The sequence below is a fragment of the Elephas maximus genome, chromosome 2 (genome assembly GCF_024166365.1).
Source record: "Elephas maximus indicus isolate mEleMax1 chromosome 2, mEleMax1 primary haplotype, whole genome shotgun sequence".
NCBI classification, from domain to species: domain Eukaryota; kingdom Metazoa; phylum Chordata; class Mammalia; order Proboscidea; family Elephantidae; genus Elephas; species Elephas maximus.
This window is the reverse complement of record NC_064820.1, coordinates 83578245-83596704: the sequence shown is the minus strand read 5'-3', so window position 1 is coordinate 83596704 and position 18460 is coordinate 83578245.

Sequence of the window (18460 nt, the reverse complement as noted above, 5' to 3'; positions counted from 1 at the left end):
GAGAAATCTGTTCCTTACTGCTTCCAACTTCTTGTGGTTGCCAGTATTCCCTGGCCACATCATTCCATTGCTACCGTCCCTTTAATAGTCAAATCTCTCTCTGCCTCCATTTTATGAGGATGTGTAATTTCAGATGTAATTAAACTAAAGATCTTGAGATCAGGGAAATTATCCTGGATTATCTGGGTGGGCCCTAATACAATCATACATCCTTCTAAGTTTTTTTTTTTTTTTTTTTCTGCATTGATAAGTGCTAAATTCAGGCTTAGTGGTCCTGGACTGGGCTTGCACAAGCTTGTAAGAGCTAATTCTGCACATCCCTTCCTAGCTATGCACTCAGTGACTTTAAGTTGGTAGCTTGAAATCAGTCACGTAAGAGAATTTATACCATTGAAATTGACAAGTACTACAAATCATAGCATTTTTTTCCCCCAGAGAACTGGTTTACTAGCACACCACTGTCAGGGGAGTGGTTACCGTCTTGATGGGGGAGGCAGTGGGAAGCAGAGGAATAGAATTGGGTTTGGTAATGTTCTAGTTTTTAAAGTCGGTAGCGTGTTAACAGATGTTTGTTTTATTATTTTGCTTTGAACTTATGTGAATATATAATTATTAAAATTCAATTGAATATACCACGGACTGCCAAAAGAACGAACAAATCTGTCTTAGAAAAAGTACAGCCAGAATGCTTCTGAGAAGCACGGATGGCTAGACTGCGTCTTACATACTTTGGACATGTTGTCAGGAGGATCAGTCTCTGGGGAAGGACATCATGCTTGGCAGAGTACAGGGTCGGCGGAAAAGAGGAAGACCCTCAACGAGGTGGATTGACACAGTGGCTGCAACAATGAGCTCAAGCATGACCATGATTTTAAGGATGGCTCAGCACCAGGCAGTGTTTTGTTCTGTTGTGCATAGGGTTGCTATGAATTGGAACTGACTCGATGGCACCTAACAACAACATAATTATATATGTTATACAGATTATAGATAACATACGTAATTGTCTTAGTTATCTAGTGCCACTATAACACAAATATCACAAGTGGATGGCTTTAACAAAGCGGAATTTATTATCTCACAGTTTAGGAGGCTAAAAGTCCAAATTCAGGGTGCCAGCTCCAGGGAAAGGCTTTCTCTCTATGTGGGCTCTGGAGAAAAGTCCTTGTCATCAATCTCCCCTGGTTGAGGAGCTTCTTAGTGCAGGGACCATGGGTCCAAAGGATGCACTATTCTCCTTGCTCTTATTTCTTGGTGGTATGAGGTCCCCATGTCTCTCTGCTCATTTCTCTCTTTTATATCTCAAAAGAGATTGGCTTAAAACACAACCTGGTCTTGTAGGTCAAGTCCTGCCTCATTAATGTAACTGCCACTAATCCCATCTCATTAATATCACAGAGATGGGATTTACAACACATAGGAAAATCACATCTGATGACAAAATGGTGGACAATCACACAATACTGGAAATCATGGCTTAGGCAAGTTGACACACATTTTGCGGGGGGGGAGGGGCACAATTCAATCCAATATGCTATTGAATAACTTAAAACTTCAAGGGTAAAAAAAGGAAAGACAGCAGGAAATTTCTCATCTTTAAAAAAGAAATAAACCAATATCAAATGCTAGTGAGGATACAGAGATACTTGAACTTACATGCATTGCTGTTGGGGATGCAAAATGGTGCAGCCACCCTGGAAAAGTTTGACAGCCTTTTAAAAACTAAACATACCCATACTGTACAACCCACAATCACATTCCTGGGCATTTATTCCTAAGAATGAAAACTTAGGTCCACACAAAACCTGGACAGAAACATTCATAGCAGTTCTATTTTTAATAGCCAAAAGCTGGAGACTAGAGTTGAATAGTTAAACACTCTTGCGCGTAATTCTTAATACACGCAACAACTGGGATGGACCTCAAGGTTATTACACTGAGTGGAAAACAAGCTAATCATGAAAGGTCACATACTGTATGAATCTATTTAAATTATATTCTTAAAACGATAAAATTATAGAGATGGAGAACAGATTAGTGGTTACTAGGGATTAGGGATTGTAGGGGAAGAGGGGGCATGACTATAAAGAGGTAGCAAGGGAGAGATCTTTTTGGTGTTTACACACAAAAATCTGTGCATGTGATCAAATGGACTATAACTACATGCATATATATACATGGAAACCCTGGTGGAGTACTGGTTAAGTGCTATGGCTGCTAACCAAAGGGTCGGCAGTTTGAATCCACCAGGTGCTCCTTGGAAACTCTATGGGGCAGTTCTACTCTGTCCTATAGGGTCGCTATGAGTCGGAATCAACTCAACAGCACTAGGTTTGGTTTGGTTTTTGGTTTATATATGTATGTACATTGTTCCAATGCCCATTTCAGGGTTCTGACATTGTACTATAGATACGTAAGATGCAATCATTGGGAGAAACTGGGCAGAGTATGCATGGGGCTCTTTGTGCTGTTTTGCAGCTTCCTATGACTGCATCCACTAGCCATTCCTTGGAAACCCAATGGGGAGTTCTACTGTGTCCTTTAGGGTCGCTATGAGTTGGAATCGACTTGACAGCAACTTTTTTTTAAAATGAATCTATAATTTTATAATAAAAAATTAATGTATTATTCAAAATCCCAAAGCCAAATACAAGTAAAACCTATTAAATAAAACTTTTAATGAAAAATGAATGGGGAGCTCTAATTGCTTTTATACCTCCTACCAGAAACTCAGCACAAAACCTAGCTTCTGTGCTACTGTCTCTTCAGGTTTTCCAAATCATCCTTAAAAGTGGGGTAAGCTCCAAATAAGAGTGCCCACAGCTGTTTAGCATCGTCACTCTGCACACAGTCTCCCTATATGATGTATTTCTCCTGAAAGTCGCTGCTTAAAATGCCTTTTGACCCTCCCTGTTTGCTGTGTTTATGTAACCTCTCTCTGACTCCCTTTGCTGCACCTGACCTTGAGCAAGCATCCCCTAATCTTTCCATCACAATCTTGTTCATCAGTATGGGGAGCACGCACAATGTTTCTTCCTTATTCTGACCTGCTGGAACTTTCCTTCTCTGCGGACTCCTTTTAAACCTCCGTCCAAACCTACCTTACTGCTCTCTATCACAGACGCTGGCCATTTGGCAGGAGTTTAAAAATATTTTCTGACAAAATCAGCCCACTGAATTTTATTTATTTCCTCGCCTTATTTCATTATCATATCCATGGGTTTTCCAGGAGTCCCTGGGTGGTTAGATGCTTGACTACTAACTGAAAGGTAGGTGCTTCAAACCCACCCAAGACTCCTTGGAAAAAAGGCCTGATGATCTGCTTCCGAATGGAGAACAGTTCTACTTACGATACGTGGGATTACCATGAGTCAGAATCAACTCAACAGCAACCGGTTTGGGTTTTTTTGGTTATGGATTTTCCCTAGCCAGCTGGCCAGTAATAGCTCTTTGTTTTTCTTCTCCCTTCCTACAAGTTTTCTCTTCAACTCCCAGCCAGGGTCAAAAACACCCCCTGAGTAGGCCAGAAAATTCCAATTTATGAACTAGCAGGTAGAGTTTACAGGGAAAGGGTTATACTGATTAGGGACTCTCAGATTATAGTATACAGAATTACAGAATCTTAGTGGAGGGGACCTTGGAGCCCTGAATACTACACTGAGGATGAGGCCAGGGACCTACAGCAACTTCAGGCTACCACTGCTTCCAACATTCTTCCTTCAAGAGATACTTCTGCGGATTCCCACTGGGAACCAATGGCCTGTTGGTGAGGTTTCCATTCACTGCCTATGAGTTTTCTTTCTTTTTGTAAGTTTTTTTTTTTTTTAATCTACATACACAAAGTTAAAGTCAACTTCTATTACAAGGCTTAAGAAAAACACTCCTTCTCACACTCAGTCTCATTCCCCAGAAGCATTGACTTTGAACTCTTTCAACGGTTTCTCCCGATATTTACCATACTTATATTTATACTGCTATTACAGACACATCAATTTTAGACATTATCTGTTGACTTTTTACTAACTGTAGAATGAGGAATTTAGCTCTCTTTCACTACCATCTCCACATCTCCTTTCCGATAGAGTATTCACAACTTTTCTATAAAATTAATCCTTAGTTTTTACATTATTTTGTTCCCAGCCAAGTCAATTAGTGAAGTACGATTATATTTCCTCTCTTTTACAACTTCTCGTGTTCTGTATTTACCTTCTTTAATCATAGTACAAATTTATATAACAAAACATTTGCCAATTCAACAGTTTCTACATGTACAATTAAGTGATACTGATTCCATTCACCTTCACCATTAACCTTTTCCAAATTATTCCACCGTAATTAACAGGAACTCAATGCCCCCTAAGCAATGGCTCCATCTTTCCCCCTCCCTCCCACTCCTGGTAACCACTGATAAACTTTAACCTCTATAATTTGCCTATGTCATATAAATGGGATCATAAAATATTTGTCTTTGTATAACTGACTTAATTCACTCAACATAATGTTTTTAAGGTTCATCCATGTTGTGGCATGCATCAGGACTTCATTTCTCTTTATGGCTGAGCAATATTCCATATATATCATATCCATCTCTTGATGAACATTTAGGTTGTTTTCACCTTTTGCCTATTGTGAATAACGTTGCAATGAGCATGGTTGTACACTTTCTCTTTTTTTTAATTTTTTATGTACCTGTGTCTGAATCCAGATTCTCCCACAGAAGTGTAAAACAACTTTAAAACAATTTTCCCATGGTAAAACCTATCAGATAATCTAATCTTTTTTTTTTTTTTTTAACCTGGGGGTTACTTTTTGGAAGCCTGACATCCTTCTAATCTGTGCTGGTTGCTCTCTAGGCCTGCTGCATAGCCATCATTCTATCACTTTTCTCATATATTAGATCCTGAGCCAGTTGAGTTCTCTGAGAAGACAACAATGAGACAGAGTTAGGAGTGCAAAATGTTTATTGAGGAGGAACACCTATGACGCAGGATGGAAAGCGGAAGCTGTCAGACTGTGTTACAAACTCTAGAAAGGCTTTATCAGTCCAACACAGAACTCCAGTGTGAAACTGTCCTTTACAGAAGTTCCATGATAGGTAGAAATAGTTAGGCCCTCGTTGATGCTTTGCTCAGACGTTGGCTAGCGGCTGCCCCAAGAATGTTACTGTGGTTCAAAAGCTGAGGCAGCAAATGCCCTTCAGCCGCTGAGTGGATAAACAAACTGTTGATACAGGCATAAGAGTAGTGGCCCTTGGGTCAATTCCAACTCATGGTGACCCCGTGTGTGTCAGAGTAGAACTGTGCTCTGTAGGGTTTTCAGTGGCTGATTTTTTGGAAGCAGACTGCCAGGCTTCTCTTCTGAGGTGCCTCTGGGTAGACTCGAACCACCAAATTTTCAGTAGTAGCCGAGTGCAGTAACCATCTGCACCAGCCACGGAATAATACTCAGCAATAAATAGGGATAAACTCTTGACACAGGCAACAACCAGGATGAACCTGGAATTATGCCGAATGAAAAAAGCCAGTCTCGAAGGTTACATACTGTGTGGTTCCATTTGTAAAACATCCTTGACATGACAAAATTATAGAAATGGAGACATGGTGAGTGATTGCCAAGGTTTAGAGATGGGAAGGTGGGGGCAGGTGGCTGTGACTATAAGAAGGCATGGGGGGCCCTTGTGGCGAGGGACACGGCCTGCACTTGACCGCATCAACATCAATATCCTGACTGTAATACTGCACTACGGTTTTGCAAGACGTCATTACTATCGGTGAAGCGCACGAAGCACCTCGCTGTATTATTGCTTACAACCGCACATGGATCTACCGTTATCGCAAAAAAAAAGGTTAATAAATGGTTTTTAGTGCCAGAAAAAAAAAAAAGCTGAGGCAGGCCCTGAAGGAACTACCAGCTGGAGGCTGTCAGCAAACACACTCCAAGCAGTTACGTAGCAAGTTTTTTCTTGGGAAGCGGTCTGAGCAGCACATTTCCAGGTCTGCCACAGACCCTGTCTTCTGAATCCCATGGCTTCCTCTTTTTTGTTTTATTCCCTCATTTTGGTGGAGTACATTCTCAGAAATTTCCCAGAAAGGGCACTTAGAACGTACTTATCTGAGACATTGAATGTCTAAAAATGTCATTAATCTACCCTAATACTTGACGGGTTTGGTTGGGTATAGAATTCTACATCACTTTGATTCAAGATTCGAAGATGCTGTTCTACTGTCTTCGAGATTACAGTATTGCTTTTGAAAGCTCCGATGCCATTCTATTTTTCACCTTTTTCCCTCAATTTATTTCTCCCAGGAAACATTAGGAGTTTCTCTTCTTCCCGGTATACTGTAGCTTAAAATGTGTCTCGACAGGGATCTTTTTGACTCTTTAAGTCGGATGCACAACCTGTTCAATCTAGAGAGTAGTGTTATTATACACTCAGAAATTTATTGTTTATTTAATATTTAATTTTTTTTCACTCAATTTTTTCTCTTCTCTCTTTCTTGAACTCCTGTTAGTCTGCTGTACAACTTTCTGGATTGGCCCTCTAACTTTCAATGTATCTTCTCTCCTATTGCCTAAGTCTTTGTCTTTTTCATCAACTCTCTGGGAGAGTTTTTTTTAATCATTTAATCTTTCTATTAAATTTTTAATTTCAGCTATCATGGTTTCAATTTCCAAGGATGCTTTTTCTAATCTCCAATTGTTCCTTTCTAACATCCTGATCTTATTTCATGGACACACTATCTTCTTCACTTCTATGAGAATATTAGGGATTTTTAAAAATTTTATTCTCTACATTACCAAGGTCTTTTTTCTTGTATGCTCTTTTTTCTGTCATTAGTGTTGGAGGTTTCCCACAAATATCTGGTGATCCTTAGTTGTTCGATCAAATTTAAGAATGAGACACTACAGAGTTCACTGAAAGATGTATAGATAAAAAAAAAAATGGGGCTTGTTTCTTGGTAGGCTCTCTTGTAGAGAGAGTAAGCACTAAGCTGCCCTTTTTATTGGGGATCTCCTAAAATGTCAGGCTCTGTAGGTCTCTTCTTTGGAGTCTTTCAGCTTCTTCAGAGAAAAAGACTCCAGTTTTTTGCTTGAGTGCTACAATTCTGGCTGCCATTGTTCTGGAAGCTAGGAAGGGAAGGAGCTGAGGGGTTCTGTTTAGTATTCAGACGTTTACTCAGACTCCCTATTTTCAGTAGGTTCTTGTTTCTCCTACCCTTTCTCCCACCCCGATGTGCTGATATCTCATAATGGAGAGTGTCTTTTTCCAAAGCAGAAACTTCTGATTTTCAGGCAGGATTGGGAGTAGGGGCAGTTGGCTACTGGTTAAACCATAAAACCAAACCCACTGATTGCCATGGAGTCAATTCTGACTCATAGTGACCTTAAGGGAGGAGAAAGGACATAGGGTTCAAATGCTTTTGTTGTGGATTGAACTGTGTCCCCCTAAAATATTCATTATAAATCCTAACCTCTATGCCTGTGGTTATCATCCCATTTGGGAATGGGTTTTCTTTGTTATGTTAATGAGACAGGATTAATATAGGAAGTGTTTTGTGTCAATCTCTTTTGAGATATAAAAGGGATTAAACAAGAAGCAAAAGAAACAGAGATGGGAGAGGAGAGGTGCCAAGCCACGTGAAGACTGGCCAGGAACATAAGCTCAGAAAAGACAAGGGCCTTTCTCCAGACCCCACAGACAGAAAGCCTTCCCCTAGAACCAGCACCCTGAATTCGGACTTTTAGCCTCCTAAACTGTGAGAAAAATAAATGTCTGTCTGTTAAAGCCACCCACTTGCGGTATTTCTGTTATAACACCACTAAATAACTAAGACAGTTCCTTATACAACCCGTCTCCTGCTTGTATTTCCATAATTAACATCCATCATCCATAATACCTAACACTCTAATTCCTCAGACTTTCCAGGGTTCTATAAAGGGTGACTCAGAAACTCTGGTGGCGTAGTGGTTAAGAGCTACAGCTGCTAAACAAAACTGCAGTTCGAATCCACCAAGTGCTCCTCGCAAATTCTATGGGACAGTTCTATTCTGGCCTATAGGCTTCCTATGAGCCAGAATCGACTTGACAGCAACAGGCTTCAGATTTTTTAGTATATGGCAACTCAGTGGTTAAGCATTTGGCTGCTAACCAAAAGGTCAGCAGTTCAAACCCTCCTGCTGCTCCTTAGAAACCCTACAAGGCAGTTCTTCTCTGTCCTGTAGTGTCACTATGAGTTGGAATTGACTTGACAGCAACAGGTTTGGTTTTTGGTTTATAGGGTAAATTGGCTTGCTTCTCACTGGTACTTCCTTCTGAAAGTACCTAGATTTTCTCAGCTCTGCTATATACCAGTCACTACAGGCAGTCCCGAGATTATAAACGTCTGACTTAAGTACTACCCATAGTTACAAACTAACCCCCACAAAGCCTATTATTAAATATTGGAGGTACATGTAATGGTTCCTAATAACAAACAGGCACTACTTTGCGATGCACATTGAAACATTATTATTATTACTGTATTATTACGTTAAAGTGTTTCTTTCATGTTTTTTATGCACTGTATACTAAGACAAACATCTGACTAACTGATGTTAGATAAAAACCATACCTAACTGTTCTGACTTATCTACAAATTCGACTTCAGGACAGACTTAGGAATGGAACATGTTCATAATGTAATATTTCCTTACTGGTTGTCTTTCAGGAAGAAGAACTATAAATGCATATGTTCAACGTACCGTGTTTAATTGAAAATCCCTGTACATTGATTTCCAGTGGGCATATAGGAAAATTGTAGTAATTTCCCTTTACCTTTATTCCAATTATCAGGAGCATTTGGTTATCCTTAGGCCTATTGTTGTTGTTAGGTGCCATTTAGTCAGTTCCAACTCAAAGCAACCCTATGTACGACAGAACAAAACACTGCCCAGTCCTGAGCTATCCTCACAATTGTTGCTATCTTCAAGTCCATTGTTGCAGCCACTGTGTCAATCCATCTAGCTGAAAGTTCTCCTGTTTTTCGCTGATCCTCCACCAAGCATGATGTCCTTCTCCAGGGACTGGTCCCTCCTGATAACATGTCCAAAGTATGTGAGACAAAGTTTCACCATCCTTGCTTCTATGGAGCAGTCTGGCTGTACTGCTTTAAAGACAGATTTGTTCATTCTTCTGGCAGTCCGTGGTGTTTCAATATTCTTTGCCAACACCGTAATTCGAAGGCATCAGTTCTTCTACCACCTTCCTTATTCATTGTCCAGCTTTCACATGCATATGAGGCAATTGAAAATATCATGACTTGGTCAGGTGCACCTTAGTCCTTAAGGTGACATCCTTGCTTTGGAACACTTTAAAGAAGTCTTTTGCAGTGGATTTGCCCAATACAATGCGTCCTTTGATTTCTTGGCTGCTGCTTTGATGGATGGTGATTGTGCATCGTAAAATGAAATCCTCTACAACGTCAATCTTTTCTCCATTTATCATGATGTTGCTTATTAGTCCAGTTGAGAGGATTTTTGTTTTCTTTATGTTGAGGTATAATCCGTACTGAATGTTGGAGTCTTTAATCTTCAGTAACTGCTTCAAGTCCTCTTCACTTCAGCAAGCAAGGTTATGTCATCTGCACAACCAAAACCCAAACCAAACCCATTGCCATCGGTCAATTCTGACTCATAGTGACCCTGTAGGACAGAGTAGAACTGCCTCATAGGGTTTCCAAGGAGCACCGGGTGGATTCAAACTGCCAACCTTTTGATTAGGAGCCAAACTCTTAACTACTATGCCACTGCCACCGGGGTTTCCTATGTGCACAGCACAGGTTGTTAATGAGTCTTCCTCCAGTCCTGATGGCTTGTTCTTCTTCATATAGTCCAGGTTCTCAGATAATTTGCCCAACATACAGACTGAATAAGTATGGTGAAAAGATACAATCCTGATGTACACCATTCCTGATTTTAAACCACGAAGTATCTCTTTGTCCTGTTGGAACAACTGTCTGTTGGCCAATGTACAGGTTCCTCATGAGCACAATTAAGTGTTCTTACATTCCCATTCTTCTTGGTGTTATCCATAATTTGTCATGATCCACACAGTTGAATGCCTTTGCATAGTCAATAAAACACAAGTAAACATCCTTCTGGTATTCTCTGCTTTCAGCCAGGATCCATCTGACATCCCTTGTTCCACATCCTCTTTTGAATCTGGCTTGAATTTCTGGCAATCCCCTGTCAGGGTACTACTGTAACCATTTTTTAATTATCTTCCGCATAATTTTACTTGCATGTGATATTAATGATACTGTTTGATAATTTCTGCATTTTGTTAGATCACCTTTCTTTGGGATGGGCTTGAATGTGAATCTCTTCCAGTCAGTTTGGGCAGGTAGCTGTCTTCCAAATTTCTTGGCATAGATGAGTGAGTGGAGTGCTTCTAGTGTTTGATCCATTTCTGGAAACATCTCAGTTGGTCTTCGTTCAGTTCCTAGAGCTTTGTTTTTTTGCCAATGCCTTCAGTACAGCTTGGACTTCTTTCTTCAATACCATTGGTTATTGATCATATACTACCTCCTGAAATGGTTGAACATTGATCAGTTCTTTTTGCTACAGTGACTCAGTGTATTCCTCATATCTTCTTTTGATGCTTCCTGCATTGTTCAGCATTAAAAAAAAAGTCTGTAGAATCCTTCGATATTACAACTCGAAGCTTGAATTTTTTTCTTCAATTTTTTCAGCTTGAAAAACGCCAAGTGTGTTCTTCCCTTTTTGATTTTCTAACTCCAGTTCTTTGTACATGTCATCATAATACTTTACTTTGTCTTCTCGAGCCACCCTTTGAAATCTTCTGTTCAGCTCTTTTACTTCATCATCTCTTCCATTCGCTTTAGCTACTTAACATTCAAGAGCAAGCTTCAGAGTCTCTTCTGACTTCCATTTTGGTCTTTTCTTTCTTTTCAATAACTTTTTGCTTTCTTCATGTACGATGTCCTTGATGTCATTCCACAACTCATCTGGTCTTCAGCCATTAGTGTTCAATGTGTCAAAACTATTTTTGAGATGATCTCTAAATCCAGGTGGGATATACTCAAGGTTGTATATCCTTGTTTTCATTTTCTTCAACTTCATTTGGAACTTGCACATGAGCAACTGATGGTCTGTTCTGCAGTTGGCCCCTGACCTTGTTCTGAATGATGATATTGAGCTTCTCTATCAGTTCTTTCCACAGATGGAGTCTATTTGATTCTTGTGTATTCCATTCGGCAAGGTCCACAGATAGTCACCATTTATATTATTGAAAAAGGTATTTCCGATGAGTAAATTGTTGGTCTTGCAAAATTCTGTCATGCGATCTCCCATGTCCTTTCTACTACCAAGACCATATTTTCCAACTACTGACCCTTCTTCTTTGTTTCAACTTTTGTATTACAATCACCAGTAATTATCAATGCATCTTGGTTACATGTTTGATCAATTTCAGACTGCAGAAGTTGGTAAAAATCTTCAAGTTTTCATCTTTGGCATTAGTGGTTGGTGTGTAAATTATGCCATTATAAATTATGCTTTTATGCCCTAGTTAGGGAAAATAACCATTCCACAATCTTATGACTCTCTGATAATGCTATTTCCTTAATTGTTCTCAGTGTAACGCAGTGTTCTTTATGCAGGGGACTTGTCAGTCAAGACTTCTGTTTGGTTATTTTCCTTGCTATTTTGGTATGTACTTTGCCCTGACTTTGTTTTATGATTCATATTCCAATCTTTGGTCTTAAGGGTGGAATATGAGTGAGTATGTGTAATGTTCTAACTTCCCAGTAGAGTCTAGGTCATAAACTCTCAGATTTTTAAGCTCAAAGGCTAAGTCTTGGCATCCTAGAGAGAGTAAATATTTTCACGAAAAGCAAAAGAATAATCATTTTGCAGACCAAAAAAAGTGTATTCCCCACCTCTTCTATGCTCCATAAATTGTTCAGGGTGAAAAGGACTTGAAAGGTTGTCCAACCCAACCATTCATACAATGCTTAGAGGCCCCCTATTTCTCCTAGATCCCCTCCACCCTACATTCCCATCCCACTCTCATAAATGCTTGAACACCACTGGTGATGGAAAACTCACTGCTACTTTAGGCAACCACTTCACCTTACATAACTTTGTATGTTTTTTGTCTACCACTTACTTGGCACTTATTACATGGTCAACATACTACCCACGTACTACCAAGTACGTCATCTTACTTAATCACCATAATAGCTCTGTAAGATACTTGTTGCTCTTTCCATTTTGCAATTGAGAAAACTCAGGTTGGCTACTTGCCCAAGATCACATAGCTAATGAGTTGAAGGGCAAGCACATGAACAGCAGCCAGTGGCACTAGAATTTCTTGTTCTTTCTACTTGCTCTTCCTTTCTCAGATCCGTATCTCCCTCTGTAACTCCCAGCCACTAGGGCTATTTCTGCCTCTTGGGAGCATAGGGTAGAAAGCCAAACCTCTCTTCCACATGAGCACTCTTCAGCTATTTCAAAATATTTATCTGATCTCCTTTCTTCTCCAGCCCAAATCTTTAATATATTAAAAAAAAAAAAAAAAAGGAAAGAAGATCAATATCTGTTTTAAGGGTATTAAGTGCATTTCTCCCTCAAGTTTCTAAGTTTTTTCCTACTCACAACACTGTGGTGCACTGGCTCAGCCTCATAACAGGGCATGTGCTGAATATTTTCATTGTGTGGTTGAAGCTGCTGCTCAGAGCATTGCTGTGACTCTACCTATCCCACTTCTATAGAAGTTCAAAGTGAGCTCGCACAATCCAGGATCATCCTTAACCTTCTCTTGGTATATTCAGAATGTCAGCCACTGAAGTCCCATTTTTAATCTCTTTCCTTCAGGAGGAGACCCAGCTGACACCCAGGGGCAGTAGGAATTGCTTAATAAAAAAACAAACAACAAAAAAAACAGTCGCCATTAAGTTGATTCTGACTCATGACAACCTCATATGTACTCCATAGTGTTTTCAGTGGCTGATTTTTTGGAAGTAGATTGTCAGGTCCTTCTTCCAAGGTGCCTCTGGGTAGATTCAAACCTCCAGCATTTTGGATAGCAGCAGAGCACTTCAACCATTTGTACTGCCCAGGGACTCCTGCTTAATAAAAGAAGTCTTAAACAGCCTTTGCTGTGTGCCATTAAAGCAGCTTCTCATTACAGATTCACACTGAGCAGAATGGCCACATACATTCCACCAGATAGCCAGATTCCTTGATTACAAGTAGGTTTGTTTTACTGTGTAAATTTGCCTGATCCTAACAATCTCTTGGAGAGCTTATTTAAACTACAGAGTCCTGGACCCTGCCCCAGACCTCCCAAGACAGAATCTTTAGGGGCAAGGCCTGCAGTTTTAATGAGCTTCTCCAAGTGATTCTCATGATCACCCAAGTTTGGAAAACACTGTTTTAATGAGTTCATTGCCTGAAAATCCCATTCCTTGTCTTTAAAGACTAGAAGAGAAACAGAACTGAAGATAAAACTTTTTTTTAAAGGGAGTGAGCTAGATAAGAGCTTGTCCACTGAAATTTCTCTTTTTGGTTTGTGGCTGCTGTTTACTGGTTTTAAAAGACTAAGTTGAGTCATAGAGGGGAGTGGATAGAATATTTGGGAAAAGAAATGAAGAGAGTTGTAGGATACTTCTGAAGGGGTGAGGGAAGTTGAAAGGAGCATCTGGTATTAGAACTGCCGACCTTTTGGTTAGCAGCTGTAGCACTTAACCACTATACCACCAAGGTTTCCTATAATCAAATACTTTTTGGAAAGAGGCTGAGGCCTTTTTTGTTGTTGTTGTTATTTTTTTTAAAAAATTATTGTGATAAAATATATTTGGCATAAAATTTGCCATTTTAACCATTTTGAGTGTAAAATTCAATGATATTATATTCACAATATTGTGCACTCTGAACCTATTTTTAATACTATATTTGTTTTAAGTCAAACTTCCAATACTCAAAAACCCATTGCCATCTAGTCAATTCCAGCTTATAGTAACACTGAAGGACAGAGTAGAACTGCCCTATAGGGTTTCCAAGGCTGTAATCTTTACGGCTTTAACAAAGAGAAGTTTATTCTCTCATAGTCGGGTAGGCTACAAGTCCAAATTCAGGGTGTCAGCTCCAGGGGAAGGCTTTCTCTCTCCGTCGGCTCTGGAGGAAGGTCCTTGTGATGCATCAGTCTTTCCTTGGTCTGGGAGTATCTCAGAGCAGGAACCTCAGGTCCAAAGGACACCCTCTGCTCCCAGCATTGCTTTCTTGGTGGTATGAGGTGGTATGACACATTGCATTGGGTAAATCTGCTGCAAAGGACCTCTTCAAAGTGTTGAAGAGCAAAGATGTCACCCTGAAGACTAAGGTGCGCCTGACCCAAGCCATGGTATTTTCAATCGCATCATATGCATGTGAAAGCTGGACAATGAATAAGGAAGACGGAAGAAGAATTGATGCCTTTGAATTGTGCTGTTGGCAAAGAATATTGAATATACCATGGACTGCCAAAAGAACGAGCAAATCTGTCTTAGAAGTACAGCCAGAATGCTCCTTAGAGGCAAGGATGGCAAGACTGCGTCTTACATATTTTGGACATGTTGTCAGGAGAGATCACTCCCTGGAGAAGGACATGATGCTTGGCAGAGTACAGGGTCAGCGGAAAAGAGGAAGACCCTCAACGACGTGGATTGATACAGTGGCTGCAACAACGAGCTCAAGCATAATGTTCGTAAGGATGGCTCGGGACTGGGCAGTGTTTCGTTCTGTTGTGCATTGGGTCGCTATGAGTCGGAACCAACTCCACGGCACCTAACAACAACAACAACAAAAATCTTTATGGAACCAGACTGCCACATCTTTCTCCCACAGAGCAGCTGGTGGGTTGGAACAACCAAACTTTCAGTTACTAGCTGAGCACTTAACCTCATGCCACCAGGGTTCCTTGCGTCAAACTTAATGAGGTGTAATTCACATACAATAAAATTTACTCTTTGCAAGTAGGCAATTAGATGAGTTTTGACAAATGTGTAATCTTGTGTAATCACTCCAACAATGAAGATTCAGAATATGTCTATCACACCAGGAGTTCTCTCGAACCCCTTTTAGTTAAGCGTTTAGCTGCTAAACAAAAGGTTGGCAGTTCAAATCCATCAGCTGCTCCTTGGAAACCCTATGCGGCAGCTCTACTCTGTCCTATGGGGTTGCTATAAGTCAAAATCAACTTAACAGCAACAGGTTTGGTTTTGGTTTTTGCTTCTTACCTCCAAGCCCCTGGAAACCACTGATTTATTTTCTGTTAGTATAGTTTTAAATTTTCTAGTATTCCATATCAATGGAATCACATGATAGGTAGTCTTTTACGCCTGGCTTCTTTTGCTTAGCATAACCCTTTTGAGATACATCTGTGTTGTTGCCTGTGTCAATAGTTTTTTCTATTGCTGAGTAGTATCCCGTTTTTGTTTTTTTTTAATCCCGTTGTATGGATATACCACAGTTTATCCATTCACCAATTAATAGACATTGTGTTTGTTTCTGGAGTCCCTGGGTGGCACAAACGGCTAATACAACTCAGCTTCTAACTGAAAGGTTGGAGGTTTGAGACCACCCAGAGGTGCCTTGGAAGATAGACCATTGACCATTGTACGGAGCACAGTTCTACTCTGACGCATATGGAGTTGCCATAAGTTGGAGCCAATTCAATGGCAATTCTTTTTGTGGCTGTTTCCAGTTTAGGGCTATTATGAATAAAGCTACTATGAGTATTCCCATTCAAGTCTTAGTGTGGACATGTGTCTCCACTTCTGTTGGGTAAATACCTAGGAGTGGGATTGCTGGGTCACCCGCTAAGCATAGAGTCCCTGGGTGGCACAGACAGGTAAGTGCTTGACTACTAACCAAAAGAATGACCATTTGAACCCACTCAGAGACCCCTCAGAAGACAGGCCTGGCCATCTGCTTCTGAAAGGTCACAGCCTTGAAAATCCTGGGAGTGCAGCTCTACCCTGCAGAACATGAGTCGGAGTCTGACTTGATGGCAACTAACAACAACAACAATGCTAAGTATATGCTTAACTTTATAAGAAACTGACAAATTGTTTTTCAGAGTGGTTGCACAATTTTGCATTTATACCAGCAATGTATTACTGAATTTTTTTTTTAAAGACCATTCATTGAAGACAGATCTACAAGCACCTTTATTTTATGTCATTAGCAGGTACATAGAATTAGCTTTGTATAGAATACGGCTTAGGAATGCTGGATCTGGAGTCGGATAGAGCTGGTCCTTGTGGGTTTCAATAATATTCAACATGCCTCTGTGACCTTGGACAAATCACTAGATCTCTCCAAGCCTCATTTTCCTTATCTATAAAATGGAGGGAATGATAGTGCCTAACTACTTAGGGATGTTGTGAGGGTTAAATGAAATAATACACATAACGCATTCAACAACAGTACCCGATATATAGTAAATGATTAATACACGTTAGCTACTTTTATCATTTTCATTACCTTCTTTGGAATAGAATTTGTTACAGTAGGGCTTAACCATGGGAGAACGTGTACCAAGGACTTCTTCACCTCTTTGGGGCTGTTTTGGGTAATAATTTAGAAGTTAAGAAAGCCATGAGCAGCTGAAAAAGATGTTTTGTCATAGAAAGGTGATATTTATGGTTACTTGAAATGAAAAACCATCAAGTCTTTTACGTCCTTTCTGAACTTTCTAAACATCAGCTTCCTAATCTATGTAATGGAGTAATAAGTCTTGCCCTGCCTACCTTACGGGGTTGCTCTGAAGATCAAAGAAAAAATTGAACATTATAAACTACAAAGTATTATACAAAGATTTGCCACTAGTGAAAGCTTTAGAAGATAACTTCCATAAGAGACAATTTAGTTAGAAATGATCAGATAATGGTATCCTTTTTTTTTTTTTTTTTTAGACTTCCCTTTTCTAATGTATAGAAAAAAAAACACCCGAGAGCTGGGAAAAATTGCAAGAAAATGCTCTTAACATGAAAGATGTAAGAAATTGGTAGCCAGAAGACCAAAATACCATGTATAATCCAAACCAACACTAATCCACGTCCAAAGTCAAAAGGAATACACCCAGGGTACCTTTCTTGCTCTACAGTAGGCTAGCAAGCTTAATTCACCACAGTGTTGAAGTAGCTACAGGACAATGGCTTGTGCCAGCATTCAAGCACCTGCTTTCAGGTACTTAAATACAATGTGAATTTGAACATAACAAAAACCCAAATCATTGTCATCGAGTCAATTGTGACTCATAACAACCAAATAGGACAGAGTAGAACTACTCCATAGGGCGTCCAAGGAGCGGCTGGTGAATTCAAACTGTCGACTTTTTAGTTAGAAGCTGAGCCCTTAACCACTGCACCACCAGGACTCTGGGTTTGAACATACCACTTGAAATACTTTTTGGGACCCTATTAAATGTATTTTTTGAGAAAGCTGTTTATACAATGGAATTTTTGACAGTAGCAAGAAAGTTTTAATATAAATATAAATTATTTAATTCTCCATTGGAACCATGTTGGAGAATAGAGAATATAAAGTGCAAAGTTGCATTTGGGAGCAGAGAAGTTATGTGTATTCAGAATAGAAAAGAATTAATTGTGCCTTCCATAATTTATGAGCACTGCCAGGCAAGCAGCCTAAGTCATGTTTTCTTCCTGGGAACCTGGGCTTTTCAGGCTGTGATCCTGCCTCACTTGTGGAGTAGGTCTAGTCCTACCTCAACTACCCAACAGAAAGGGGAGGAAAGAGCAGAGGACTTTTGACAAGGCTGCCCCTCAGACTTACCTAGTTGGTGTGAATTCTCAAATGCAGATACTTAGCGTTTCTTATAAGTTGCTTTTCTAGGAAACAAAGCATTTACTATAAATTGTTTTTAAAACTCAGAAATAAATTAAATTGTGTTTTTATTTAATTTGATGATAGATAATGCATTGTGCCTTTTTTTAATGTAGACATTCTGATATTTACTGTATGGACTGCAATTACTACATATGGCTGACATACACAACACACATATTTTGCCCATAATTCAGCCTGAAATGTCATGATTCAGAAGCATTCATTGAGTACCTATCTCATGAGTCACTTTCACAAACATCATATTTCATTCTCATGCCAGTTCTGTGAAATAAATATTATGAGCTACTCCAGATGAGGAAACTGAGGTCTAGTAAAGGTAAAGTAACTTGCCCAATATTTTACACTTACTAAGCAAGAGAAATAGAATTGAAATTCAGATCTTGTGCTCTTTCTCCTATATGCCGTTATTGTTAGCAGGCATCAAGTCGGGTCCAACTCATGGTGACCCATGTACAAAAAAATTTTGTCTGGCTCTGTACCATCTTCACCATCATTGGTACACTTGAGGCTGTTGTTGCTGCCATTTGTATTTTGAATGCTTTCCAAC